Genomic DNA, 14,744 nt, shown 5'->3' on the forward strand with positions numbered 1-14,744 from the left:
AGTATTGAAACAGTCAAAATATCCGCTCAATCTAACATGTTTACCTTTGACGGGACTTTTTTGTATTGGAATGCCAAATGGATCGCAGGGGAACAACCATTGAAGAATATTTTGCTCTCAATGTTAAGGGTGGTCATGCTGGTATTATTCAGCATATCAGCTTTAAAAATGTGCTTCTGTACAAAATTTTAAATAGTCTACTCTTTATATAATGGTAAATGTTTTGGTACAACACTTGACGCATTCGAATCCGGGTGCATTCCCACGGAACTTAGGCCTGGACCGACATTACACGTCGTGGGTCAGGTAGATTCGTTTTGCGGAATATAATGTTATCTAATGTTTCTTTTATAGTCTATAAGTGTTAACCCTTCGGAATATTGTTTTTCTTCTTTTAAAGGTACTATGTCCCATTTGCAGGCCGAAAAAAATGAAAAAGTTAAATTCCAACTGCATTTGAAAGATAAAACTAATTAAGAACTTCCCTAAAAAAGGTGGGGCTTGAAAATGTCTTCAAGTGGGAAAATATCGACTATTAGTTGTCAAATCGACTTTAGGGCTATAGAGCCCAAAAGTAATAGTCTTGATTTTCAGACATTTGTCCCGAATGGTCATACGTTTTATGCTGCGCAAAGATTCAATCAGTTTAATCTTGGCCATCACAAGAAGTGGGTTATTGATGTAGAAAAATGCTCATGTACCCTTTACAACTCTTTTCATGTATGTTATTCAAAGAAGAAAAAAAGCCAGTCCGTCACTCAGTAGTATCTGACAATGAAGTCTAGCAAGTAAACGGGTTTCCTTGCATAATTTGAATATGAGGACACTGCTAACGTTTAAATTTCACAGATAGGACATACATGACATATTCATAATTCCTGCAAAGTTCTACAGAATTTGAGGTTGGCTGCAAAAGGGACATAGTACCTTTAAGGGGGAGGGGTATAGATGTACACATTTTTTGTATTGAAATAGCAAGACTGGGAAGGGGAAACGGGGACTGTACGTATTTATGGCAGAATCTTTCATCAGTGGACGAATAAAGGTACTTTTCAAAGTAGTACCTTATTTTACTATAGTTGGCAGGAGAATAACGTAGCTTTCTGTTTTAATCCTCATTGGTTTATATCATAGTGGTGAGATGACACGAAATGATCGTGATATAGCCATTGATATAACCGGTTTTAGGACAATTACCCCCTGGGCAATCACCCCCGGAAAATTACCCCCCCCCCGGAAAACTACTCCCAAAGGACAATTACCCCCAGAGAATCTCCCCCCGAGGACAACTACCCCCCAAGGACAATTAACCCCCGGAAAATTACCCCCGGAGAATTCCCCCCCGAGGACAATTACTCCCCGAGGACAACTACCCCCCGAGGACAATTACCCTCCTAGGACAATACCCCCCGAGGATATTTACCCCCGAGGACTATTACCCCCGATGACAACTACCCCCCGCTGACAACTACCTCCGAGGACAATTACCTCCCGAGGACAACTACCCCCGATGATAATTACCCCCCGAGGACAATTCCCCCGATGACAATTACCCCCCCCCCCCAGGACAACTACCCCCGTGGGCAATCAGGATTCAATAGCAAAAGACGATCTGACACATTGAGAGATGGCTACGAGCCCATAAGATCCCCTGCATGAACCCATATTCGTTCAAATACTCTAGCACGTTGTCTTCCTCATTACTACGCATTTCCCTTTCATTATAATTTATGCAATTTGTCCAGCGCTTTTCAAAATGCACAGAAATACATTTCTCTGGAGCAGCGTTATTTTAACTTTTTGTTAGTCACGGTACCCTCTTAAGAAACGAAAATTTTCTCCCAAATCCCAAGGTCTTTACAGACTATTAATGTTGCATGACTATGGCTCTCGTCAAGTGCTATGCACACACGTATGGGCACATTTAAAAAATAAAAAGGAGAAGACACTTTCAAACTGGTAAAAAATTAGTTTGTAATCTACACACTAGAAACTATTTAAAGTGACTTGGTAACATTGTTGAAGGTTGATGAAAAAAATTCTTAATTTTTGTATAAAATGTTATTTACTATATTCCTTCTACTGTACTAACCCTCTGATATGCAAAACATCCTGAAAAATTCTCAAACCACGAAGATATCTATGGTTTTCTTTGAAGGCGTCGATGTACGACACCCTCTAACAGTGATTAACAGTAAATTCTCCCAACCATTTTTGAATTTTCCCAACCGTTTTTCCATGAAAAAAAAAAACGTAAAACAGGCTATAAAAAATCTGTCAACACTTAAATGTCTGAAATGGAATGTAGAGCCATTTTATTGCTTTGTGACATTTCCATTCACCTAAAATGTAATTAAATTGTAATAATATAGTTGGGAGAATTAAGGAATCAATCAGATCAGTTTTTTTCCAATTTGTACCATGAATAATGGTCCGTTTTCACTCAAATTTTCAGATTATCTTTAATTGTACATCTAGCATTGAATTCACTACCGTAGCACCACTATCTCTCATCTGAACAATGTTACCAAGTCCCTTTAAAGTACTGTATGCGGGCACCTTGCCACCGAATGTACATAAAAAAGTGATATATTCGGTCATGACCTTGATACACGAATATGAGGATATTCGGGCTTCTCGTTGCCTTTATTTGCCTTGCTGTCAAAATATTGTCAGGGAGCGAGGAAACAAAACACTTTAGTAGCTTCAAAATTTTATTTTGTCATGTAATTACATGTTTTAACCGTTTCTGGTATTTGATTTTTTTTTTTACAAAATCAAAGTTTTCCAAATCTTTCTTTTGCGGCACACCGGTTGAAAAACGTTGTGCTGGAGTTACAAAATCAAATAAGATGAATTACCAGAGAGCGGATATTTATTTTCTTTTGACATGTCACAAGGCACCGTACATATAACTTGAAGGCAATTTCTATTTCAAAATAATTTAACGTACACGAAAACATATTATACTTCAGCATGACAACAGAAATAAATAGATAACGTGACGAAAACCTTAATTATGGATCATGGCATGAATAAGGGCCCATTATACATACAAAGACAAAGTTACAGACGATGCATAAAGGAAATCTTACATCCTAATTTCTTTGTTGAGCCATTGATGGTGAGAGAGGCTGTAACGCGTACTCATCTGCGCGCAATGTATTGTTTAATTTCTAAGAAAATGTAATTTCTGTTCTTTACTCAGTAGCAAAACTCCAGGGAAATTGGGCAACCTCCACACCCCCCCCCCCCCCATATGGAATTGAATAATTTGAAAAGACTGAAATAAACTTCATAAATAACAAAGAAAAAATGAAGGTTTATGCAATATTCTGTAAAAAGCAATTTGGAGAGAAGCTTGTGTTATACGTCACAGTGTTATGAATTCCTCGGGGGTGATTGTCCTCGGGGGGGGGGGAGTTGTCCTCGGGTTTAATTATCCTCGGGGTAGTTTCCCTTGGGGATAGTTGTCCTCGAGTGTAATAATAATACTAATAATAATAATAACGTTGTATTTACCCACGGTAGCCATTTTAGTTATGAAACTACTCTTCCAGCAGGCCCAGCATAACATAATATGTTATTACTACCCTTCTCCAATATAAAATTCTGAGCGCCTAGCTAGAAGGCAGAAGGTCCCATTGTTACAAGTCTTTTGTATGAATCGGCCGGGGTTCGAACCCACGACCTCCCGTTCATGAGGCGGGCGTTCTCACCACTGAGCCACCATGCCCAGTAATGTCCACGGGGGGTAATTATCCTCGGGGGTAATTGTACTCGGGATAGTTGTCCTCGGGGGGTAATTGTCCCCGGGGGGTAGTTGTCCTTGGGGGGTTATTCTCCGGAGGGTAATTTTCCGGGGGTTAATTGTCCTTGGGGGGTAATAAATTATTGTCCTCGGGGGTAAATCTCCTGGGGGGAATTTTCCGGGGGTGATTGTCCTTGTGGGGTAGTTTTCCGGGGGGTGATTTTCCGGGGGGGGGGGGTGATTGCCCAGGGGGTAGTTTTCCTGATACGGATATAACCCTATGAATTTAGTTGATGTGGGACAATATATAACAATAATAATCTTCTAATGAACTATTGCCAGACAAATCACAGAACATTGGAACCTACAACATAGGGCCATGAAAAAATGTATATAATTTCACTTTTTATCACATTTTATAGGCTTGTACCGATCAATCATGTAATCAAGTTATCTTCGTCAAGTATCCGCACTGAAGTTCGTATTTTACAAGAGCATTTCAACGAAATTTTGGTTTACGTAACCCAACACTTTTTAGATCATATAGCGTGTTCTACGAAAGTACTCAAAACGTGATAACGTGATTATTTGAGTGATCGTCAAAAGCACATTTTCGAATAGACCAAGATGTATGTATCCAGTGCTCAAATCGTTGTTTATATTTGTATTTGGCACAAAGCAGGATTTCTAATAACACCCAGCAACAATCGAAGTACAAACTTCCAAAGTTAATTTCGAAGAAAATATATCGACTGGAGTTTGTTTTTGTTTTTGTCCCCCTCCTCCTAAATCGGATAGAAATTGCTTCTCAGCCCACGAAACTGTATGTAGTACCATTTTGATTTCTGACTTCATGCATATAGTGACTCTCTCATATTTCTCTACATTCTTTGTTTATTTCGAGAGCTAAAAGTGATATTATCATTTCACCAGAAGAAGTTACCATGACACGAAGCTGCTCCTGCTGTTGAGCATCCCCTTGGAAATAATGAACACTCTGACAAGTCAGCTTCATCTGAAATATCAAAATGTTAAAAACATGATACAAATTTTTGGTCCACTTTTAAATCTAATCTTACAGCAATATTTTTAAATTATATTGGAGAATAATGATACCACATACATTATTTCAAGCTTAATCCTAATAAGGCCGGGGGCCATAATGATCCCCCCTGTCGATTTTCTGCTGCTGCATCAAAACCCCTGAACCTTTGGCGCTGAAATTTCATGAGTTTTTTCCTCTTGTCTCCCGCACATTTTGAAACCAAATTTGTTAGGGGCGAATCTATGGTGCGGGTGTTAAGTGACAAAATATCATCACATGTCAAGCAAAATATGTAATTCTCACAAATGTGCGTGTGTAAGTATACTGCAGTTATATGATCTTTATCAAAATCAATATCATGAGTGATTTACTTTATGTTATGCAGTCATACATTCATGATTATACTTGTTTAGTATTGGCCAAGCATATTTTATTCACATAATGAAATACATAAGAAATCAAAAACAATAGAATACATAAGAAATTGGTAATTGTAAATATAAAGAAACTGACGTTTTTCCCCCGCAAAATATGGTACAAACTATAGTTTCATATGAAAACAACATGTAGCAAACATATTTGTACCTGTGTGTGTGTTTATTTGTATGTTTGTATTAACACAACTATTATATTTCAATTGATAAATGTTATTACTCAACTAATTTCGAATCAAATCTGCCCATTCATTGTTTAAAATCACGCATTTTTGAAAATTTCCAAAAAAGGAATCGCATATTGTCATAAAAATATTAATAAAACCAAAAAATAAACATAAAATAAAATAAACAGTACTTCAATCTATCACAATGCTAATTTTCACATTAATTGAACCTTCCTGGGCCGAGATCTTAGGGGGGGGGCATAATGTCCCCCCTGCCCCTGACCGTATTAAGACCTCAAATTACCCTGCCCTTTTAGGGTTAAAGGGGAGCTTTGATACGTTGCGAATCATGTGTAACCTTTTCTGCCTCGGGCAATATGAACCCATTTGACCAATGTGTTTTGGAGGACCTGTAGTATACTCGCATAGATAACATTAGTTTTCTGTTTCATCTTAGCAGTGGTAACCAGGCAGACTAGGCAGTAACATTTTCAAAAGTTTAAATGACATTTATACCTCCATTACAATCTAACCCTCTGGTGGGGATTAAATTCTGTCCATAAGGTGTGTCTGTTATTGCTCGGTTAACTCCCGTAAAGCCCAGATGTCTGCAGATGACAGTGACGTCACTGAAACCAAGATACACTCCACATGTTGTCTCCCAAGTCCCGTTGTCTATTCTGATCTCAACTGTGCCTTTATTGGAAGTTGGACCTCCAACAAGTTGCACATCTGTGAAACACAAAATTATTAATGGTGATGGTACATAAATGTGGCTAGTCCTGGCCTTCTAATTGCTGGCTTATTTTAGGCTTTTGCTTCTGACAGATGTTTCAACATTATGAACAACTGGAGCAAACGCTAGCCAGAAATATCAAGGACTAGGTTTCTTACAAGCAAATTCCTAACCAGCATATCAATAGACTCTCATTTTATAGGTGAAACAATAAGCTTTCACTTTAATACTCAATACAAATTCTGTTCCGTTAAATTAATGCTAAGCAGTTTTAAAAGTTTTAAAAGTTTGATTGAGAAGTAGGAAATTTATTTTATCATAAGGAAATATTTGTTCTATTTTTTTAAAAGATCGTCTATTGGCAGCATGGGACGGTGGACGATCTCTTTCGTGTAGTAAGAAGATGCACTATACTACTCCCAGAAATGGGTTTATGTTAATGTGAGGATATGATAGAAGGCGAACATGTCAAAATTGCATGTTCAAACATACTGTAATTCATGTGCAACTAGACCATCTGGATAGTCCAATAATATCTAGGTGTCATAAGATAGGTTGCTTCTTTGCTTACAAATGTACTGTATTTGATAACTCAATAGAACTAACATGAGATAGACAGAATATCCGTGATGGTTGAGTTCATTATATGCCTGTTGTATATATACGAGGCGTGGCTGTCGCAGGACAGCATTAAAGATAAACTTGAGTTCTGGTATAAAAGGAAAATGAATTCTCACAGAATCAAACGAAACTTACACTGAATGTTAAGATTACAACTAAATGTTATTTGCCAAACAATTTTGGTAGAAAATGTATACTGGCTGAGTAATGAGGATAGAAGATAAGGAAACCAAGGTAAGTAGGCCCGACACCATTGGTGTAGTCCCATATACATCTTTCTGTGTACAGTGCTTGTTACTTTACCAAGACTGGGCCAAATCTATTATGATTTTGATGACTCCAGAACCTTGCAGTACACACCAATACTTACATGACACATGATCAAACTTTTCTGATACATTCCACACCTTTTCTTTCACAATGCAATCGCATGACCAGGGCCCCATTTCACCAAAATTGTCATCAGTGACAATTATGACAGTTTTTGTTATGAGCTAGTGAAATCCTTGCTTCTGATTGGTTGTCAGCAGATTTATCACTGACTTTTGTCATTTGTCATTGAAAAAAGTCTTTATGAAACGGGTCCCAGAACCCAACTTTATCTTTAGCAACTGGCGCGGTCTTTGATGCAGCATGTGAGAGTGATATTTACAAAAAAGTGAATGCAAAATGGACACTGCAAACACCAACTTGAGTTATATGACAATTGCATTGCTTTATAATATGCACCTTGTGCTTGTGCAATAAGCACCAATTATCTTTCCCGGTTTTGTAATGCCCAGTTGCAAACGAGGCGTAATTTTGATAGCGTTATTATCAAGTCTACGAATTCAAGGCATCGAGCCCGTACACAACCTATTGAAAGTATGATTTGTACTCTTTGTTTTACAGTCACTATTTTGTCGATGCCACTTTAACATGTAGTCTCAAAGACCACATCATTTATTGAAGCATTCCTACGTTATACAAATAACGCCTTGTGTGCAAGATGCATTGGTTACCTGTTATGACACATCTGACCATGTGATTGCTGCACTGCGTCAAAAGAATCACCAGGAACACGAGGATAATTTGATGCCGATCCATTTCGAGTTATAGTTATGAATCACCGATGACTCTGCGGATCGAGATCAGGTTGAAGAAACAGCCCATTTTATTTTGAACGCCAGCATATTTAGTTAAATTGTGTGGGTCAATTATGATGATGGATCATTTTTCAAAAGTTCATGACGTTATAATCCAAATTAATATATAACACGATGCTTAAGTGGGAAGGACATGGTGTGGGAATGACACCTGTGAGAGAAAGGAAGTAATTAGGCTTATAAATCCCCATACCCAAATGTCAGTGAATCAACTGAAGTCGCTAAGTTAACTGTGATTGCATCAATATTGCATGAGGGCAAGTCCTAGGTATTTGGTCGATAGGTTTCCTACATGTTACCGAGTTATTGTGTAGAGAAGCCACTTCGGAGATAGAACTTGTTCAACTAAATATCCCCCAAATATCCACCTGCAGATAAAGGTCGTTTATACAAAACTGTACAATTAATCGAGGCGACTGCTGGATAAGTGTTTTTGAAAGTAATGAAATCATTATTCAATTATCCATAGGCGGTACAATCTATTATACACAGGTGGGATTATTCTTTTCAAGAAGGCGAGACAAAACGTTTTCCAGTACAAGTATTTCATAAGCTGATACACACTACATATATATATATATATTAGTATTCTATTCGTAATTACCGTATTCTCAATTCAAGCTCCAGTATATCTATGCTCTGCATGGCTCGCATCCATCCGGTATTATCCGCAATAAATGAGTGAAGATCCTGAACAATTTTTCTTATCACTGAGCACAACAATAATCGTGATAAAACTACACGCTATTACAGTTACTACAGCGCTCAAATGAATGCTACATGAATAAGAATACTGTGAAGAATGTTGTAATATTTGATTATGACTTTGTGCACGCAAGTTCAGGGGCGACTAATCGTGGTAGGTTCCTTGCTGAATTCCCCTTCTTCGCTTCGGATACTCTGTGAAACAGGGCCATTTTTCATCAAACCTGTTATGAATAACAAAGTACGAAAATTCTATGACAAATTTGCTCTCAACCAATCAAATTCTATGATTTCAGAAGCTTATAACAGCTTTTGTCACTCGTTATGGATAGCACATTTTGTGAAAGGGTGCCCAGAACACTGTTTGCACGTCATTCCATTTAATACTCCTTTTCATTTCACAGAGGAACGGTGTTTTGTTTGATTTCTAACCCTAAAAATAAGTTCATTGAAAACGAATTCAATGAATAATGGACGGCATAAGTCATTTTCAGAGTCAAGTTCCGCTTTCAGGTACCTGTCTGTAGAGTTTGTTTTTAAAACGTCAGGTAAGTCTGAATGTTGAACATAATTTTAAAATTTCCTACATCATTCGTGTTCGGGAATACGTAAGTAGTATATCACACAGACCCCTCGAGCAGGCCTTGATTGGTATAGCAGTTTGTAATCATATAGACTGAGCACCATTTGGAATACATTTAATACATTTGCACAACTGGTATCTTTGATTATAGAAAGAAACAACTATAGTCTGCTAGGCTACATTACATCATTGTAATAGCCGATGAATTAAGATATATCCTATATTGTAGCAAATGATACTGTTCAAAAGGAATATTTGTATAGTTATTTTCACTAGTAGGACCACAATTAGAAAAAAAACACTCTTTTTTTTATTCTCTCTCTCTTCTCTCTCTCTCTCTCTCTCTCTCGGCAGGAGAGTCACATTAAAGATCAATAATTTTAGAAAGGAAATGTAGGCTCAAACTAGTGGAAACAACCTTTTAAAATGGTAATTTAAACCAATAACTTCTAGTGGATTCCACTATGATTTCGGAATGGGTTTAGCTCAAAGATGAACTGATACCTAATGTAATATGACCGCTAATTGAGGGAATTTTCACTCCTTTATATCGACCCGTTCATTTCTGTATTCTTTAACCTCCATATAGTGGTGTATAGCATTGTTTGTTTTTGTTTTGATCAAGATCTCGTTTACCAGCACTATAGTCAATTCAGTCAAGGGAAATAATAACTTGATATTTCAGATCAAATATTATTTATTTCATGACGTTAAATTCTCTTCTTTAGAATGAATGCGGTGTCGTATATTTTCAGTACTGGCCAAGGGTGTCGATTTGTATCCGTGGTTGGGGGGGGGGGGGGGATGATAGGTGCTAAAATATTGTTGGCAATGGATCAAAGCAACCAAGAGGTAGAAGCGTGTGGCAGGTTACACCCCCTCCCCAAGCGCGTAGCGAACATTTCATTTTAGGGGGGTGGTAGTGAGCACGCGAAGCGCGTTCCCAGGGGGCTGGGTGCAGGGAGGCGGAGTTCCCCCCCCTCCCCCGCGAAGCGCGGAAGCTTTGACGTTTCATTAAATTATTAGAGAAAGAAGACGATTCGTTGGACCGTTCTCGATTCTTGATCCTTGTCTGAATTCTTGCCCCCCCCCCTCGAAGCGCGGAAGCTCTGATGTTTCATTAGATAATTAAAGAAAGAAGACGATTCGTTGTACCCCCCCTCCCCCCCCCCCCACTCCGAGAACGGACGGACCCCATGCGTGTTACCAAAATGTCCTTTTCGTAACAAAAGAAAAACGTCGACCCGTATTGACTTTACACACCGGACTTTTGCTGAAAAGGGGGGTGGGGTGCTGAAAAAGGCTCGTATAACAAAAGAAAAAGGTCGACCCGTATTGACTTTACATACCGGACTTTTGCTGAAAAGGGGGGGGGGGTCGCTTGGAACACGCATATGCGTACCCTAAATAACACTGAGTGGGGGGGGGGCGGGGTTGTACCGTTCTCGACTCTTAATCCTTGTTTGTAAAAAGTTTCTCTTCCTCCTCGCGTAGCGCGGAAGCTCTGACATTTCATTAGATTATTAAAGAAAGTAGACGATTCGATGTACCATTCTCGACTCTTAATCCTTAATGTTTGAATCAAGTTCCCCTTCCTCCGCGCGTAGCGCGGGAGCACTGACGTTTCATTAGATTATTAAAGAAAGAAAATGATTCGTTGTACCATTCTCGACTCTTAATCCTTGTCTGAATTCAGTCCCCCCCCCCCCTCCCCCCTCCCGCGCGAAGCGCGGAAGCTTTGACGTTTCATTAAATTATTAGAGAAAGAAAACGATTCGTTGTACCATTCTCGACTCTTAATCCTTAATGTTTGAATCAAGTTCTCCTTCCTCCGCGCGTAGCGTGGAAGCTCTGACGTTTCATTAGATTATTAAAGAAAGAAAACGATTCGTTGTACCATTCTCGACTCTAAATCCTTGTATGAATTCAGTTTCCCCGCTACCGCGCGAAGCGCGGAAGCTTTCTCCTTGTCTCCGATCTCATCACGAATTCGTCACAGAGTTCATCTATGTTTACACTGTCCAGGATTGTCTGATGTGCATTGCAGATTGCTAATTTTGCGCTTCGCGCTTAACATTTAGCTCGTTGCTTTTTAACGCTGCGTCTTTGCAATTGGCACACTGCATTTCTATGATGCTGTTGATTGAACAAATTGAATAAATTCATCAATTCCTGATGAAGCCGTATGAGCGAGAATTCAATTTATTCTTGTCTCATATACGGTTGTCTCATTTACTTCGTATATTATGTATGTATTATGAAAATGAGATAGCAAAATGTGTATATTGATGGTCATCTTGCGAGTAATAACTCTCATCGGGCTCTTATCATTATTTTTTCTTTTCATTTTTTTTTGTTTTTTGATGATGAATTATTGGGGGGATGATTGTACAGCCCCCCCCCCCCACCTGAAATATTGGGGGGGGGGGGATATATACCCCCCCCCCCCCCATCCCCCCCGGGATCGACACCCATGGTACTGGCACACTCAGCGTTCCATGATACTATATTCAAGACTCCATGACGTGCAGATGAAAATCGATTCCTATGAATCTGTTCAGGGAGTGTTCAGAAAGACTAAGATTGACTTTAAGTTGGACTTAACTATGGCAGGCCGTTTATGCTACTGTTTGATCTCACCATTTACTGGTATTGGCCTCTCAATGGATGTACAAATCAGGGTCACAAATTTACAAAATTAACATATTATTGATAATTCATTATTGAAGGAAAAATATTATCTAAAGATCATAATAGTGATAGCAACCAGTGGCACAAATGACCTGCCATAGTTAAGTCCAACTTAAAGTCGATCTTAGTTTTTGTGACCCCCCCCCCCCCGGTATATACATCAACAAATCATCAACGTTAGATCTGAATACGTGTCAATGTAGTTTGTTCTAGTTCCCCTATTTTTTGGCCACCTGTGAAGCTCATGCCCATTTCATAAAAAGTCATTTAAAATTATTTTGTGTCTATTGTGTGGAACACCACAGCCACCATAAAACTATTCATAGACCATTTATAGATGATTTCTAAAATAATTAACAATTTTCTAGGTGTAAACTTTTTTTTGACTCACACGGTAGTTCCTGCGTTCTGATTGGATAAAACTATACAACCATCTGATGGAGGTATAGTTGTAAGTAATATATAAATATGGCCTGTAAGGCCGGTCACTTATACAAAAGAAGAACAAAGTTGTAAGACAACATTTTTTCATAAAAACTGATTTAAAAAAAAAAAAAAAAAATAATAGTTGATGTATTGCCCTTTGCGACCGCCCAACAATTTAAAAATCTACGGTCGGTTCTTACCGTTTTTACGAAAAAAATGTATTAAAGCATTCAAAACGGAAAAATATCAGCCCAAACAGGGAAGAAAAATCAAAAAAGAAAAGAAAATCGACCGACCGTCCCAGCTGCTGGCACCTACATCGTCCAGAATCCGGCCGATTCTTCAAATTATACATTCCCTACAACGTTGATTCAAGCCGCCGAAGATGGCGTTATCAACGAACTTGTACTCTAAGCTCACCAGCCAAGCCGTACACGCGCCTATTTTCGTCATAAATTAATGATCACTCCAACTTCGGCTGGCAGCAAGTAAGTAGGGAAAGGTAGCATATTGCGTAGGTGTCAGTGGTAGAGATCAAAATTAAATAGGCCAGATTCTGGATTAGCACCTACAATACGACATCTTTTTTAAAGGCCTCATCAATGAATAAAAACGTAACATGCATGCTGCCCTCTATCAAGACAATCCTTTCTACAATTCGCGTTACTACTACTGCTACTACTAGTACTAGTACTACTACTACTACTACTACTACTACTACTACTACTACTACCACTATTACTATTACTACTACTACTTCTACTACTACTACTACTACTACTACTCTCTCTATCTCTCTTTCTTTCTTTAACACTTTTAACTTCTCTCTCTCAATCCCAGACACAGTCTTCTCTCCATCTCTTTATTTCTGTCCCCTCTCTCATTTTGTTCTAGACTACAATATGAATTGTTTAAAGCATTTTTTAAGTATACTTTGTACGGCCATGACGTCACATTGAACATGTATTTTCGTCCAGGGCAGCGTTCACCAAACCCTCAAAAGTAGAAGTTCGCCGACATCCCATTGAAACGCGTGTATTGAAGTTTACATACATTCCTATGGGATGTCATCAAACTTTTACCTACGACAGTTTCGTGAAACAACGCCCAGGGCCCTATTATGTACCAAGACCGATCAAAACAACAAAGAGCAAAGGGGTAAGCATGTCATTTCTCCGAACAGATTTATTTTGTTTCACTCGTATACATGAACATGTATGTCTACTCTATTGTAGTAACCTACAAGCCTATGTACATTGGAAAGATTGGAATCTTCAATCTAGGGTTAAAAAAAGAATATCATAACATCTTCTTCAATTGCAGTGTGGCCACCGTCAGGTGTATTGTCAAACTGAATTTTCATATAGAATATCGTATCGTGAATTTCATAGTCAAGCCCATGTTGAAAAGAAAGAGTGAGCAAGGATTACGGTTTATTATAGACGACGTATTGTGGTCGAGCGGTCCCTCATCAATGCCATCTAATCACTCTCGAACACCGTGTTCATCATTGGAGCCTAGATTACAGAAAAAAACAAATATTAATTAAGTAAAGCTTTAAAATCGTAAAGTACCGATTAGAACTGGAATGGTTCTGGCAGAGCATACCTACATTTATATTTACTGAAAAAAAGATTTGTCAACAAAGGTCTTCATACTTAATAAGTTATTTACAACCTCATACTAGATTACTAAGGGTTTCGTCATAATTCTGTCCCACCCTCATGGAAAGACCCAGATATGAACGCAACACTACCATGCCAGAACTCTAAAAAAAAAAAATCAAGATTATTGGACAACTTAAAACGTTTTTTTCACACGGGGTTATCCTTTAACTACATCGTTGTACATACAGTTTGTTTATTAAAAATATGTCCTTGAGAGATAAGAAAAAATAAGAAATACAAATGATGATGAAAATAAAATAACAAGCTTAATTTTGCATAACCCATGAAAGGGAAATATCAAAAACACTGCCTTTGCTCTGAAATCGAATACGCTGATTCTAGGCCAGAAAAGGGATGATAACTATTATGTATAACGTATTTCATAATCCATTTGGTAATCCTTGACAACTACGCTTGATCATGGTATGTTAATATTTACATAATTATGTTAGTTAGAACATAATTGCTATATTGTATAATATGGATACAAAAAATGATAAGGTAATCTTTGAATTATTTGAATGAAATTATGACTATATTTTATGTCATGCGTTAAACAAGAATCAAACAACTATATATGGCAAGAATGATCAAGTATCTACCCGTATACAAACAGAGCATTATATCGCTACAAACAAAGGCATATCTAAACTAGGATTATTTTCATATATCTTTGCCCTTAGCTATAGCTAAATATATAGTGACCAGAAGAGGTCTATGCTACTATTAAATAAAGAAAAGTTTGAAATCTGAAAAAAGCTGAACAACTTTTG

The sequence above is a fragment of the Strongylocentrotus purpuratus genome, unplaced genomic scaffold (assembly GCF_000002235.5).
Source record: "Strongylocentrotus purpuratus isolate Spur 01 unplaced genomic scaffold, Spur_5.0 spur5_scaffold_13, whole genome shotgun sequence".
Classification (NCBI taxonomy): Eukaryota; Metazoa; Echinodermata; class Echinoidea; order Camarodonta; family Strongylocentrotidae; genus Strongylocentrotus; species Strongylocentrotus purpuratus.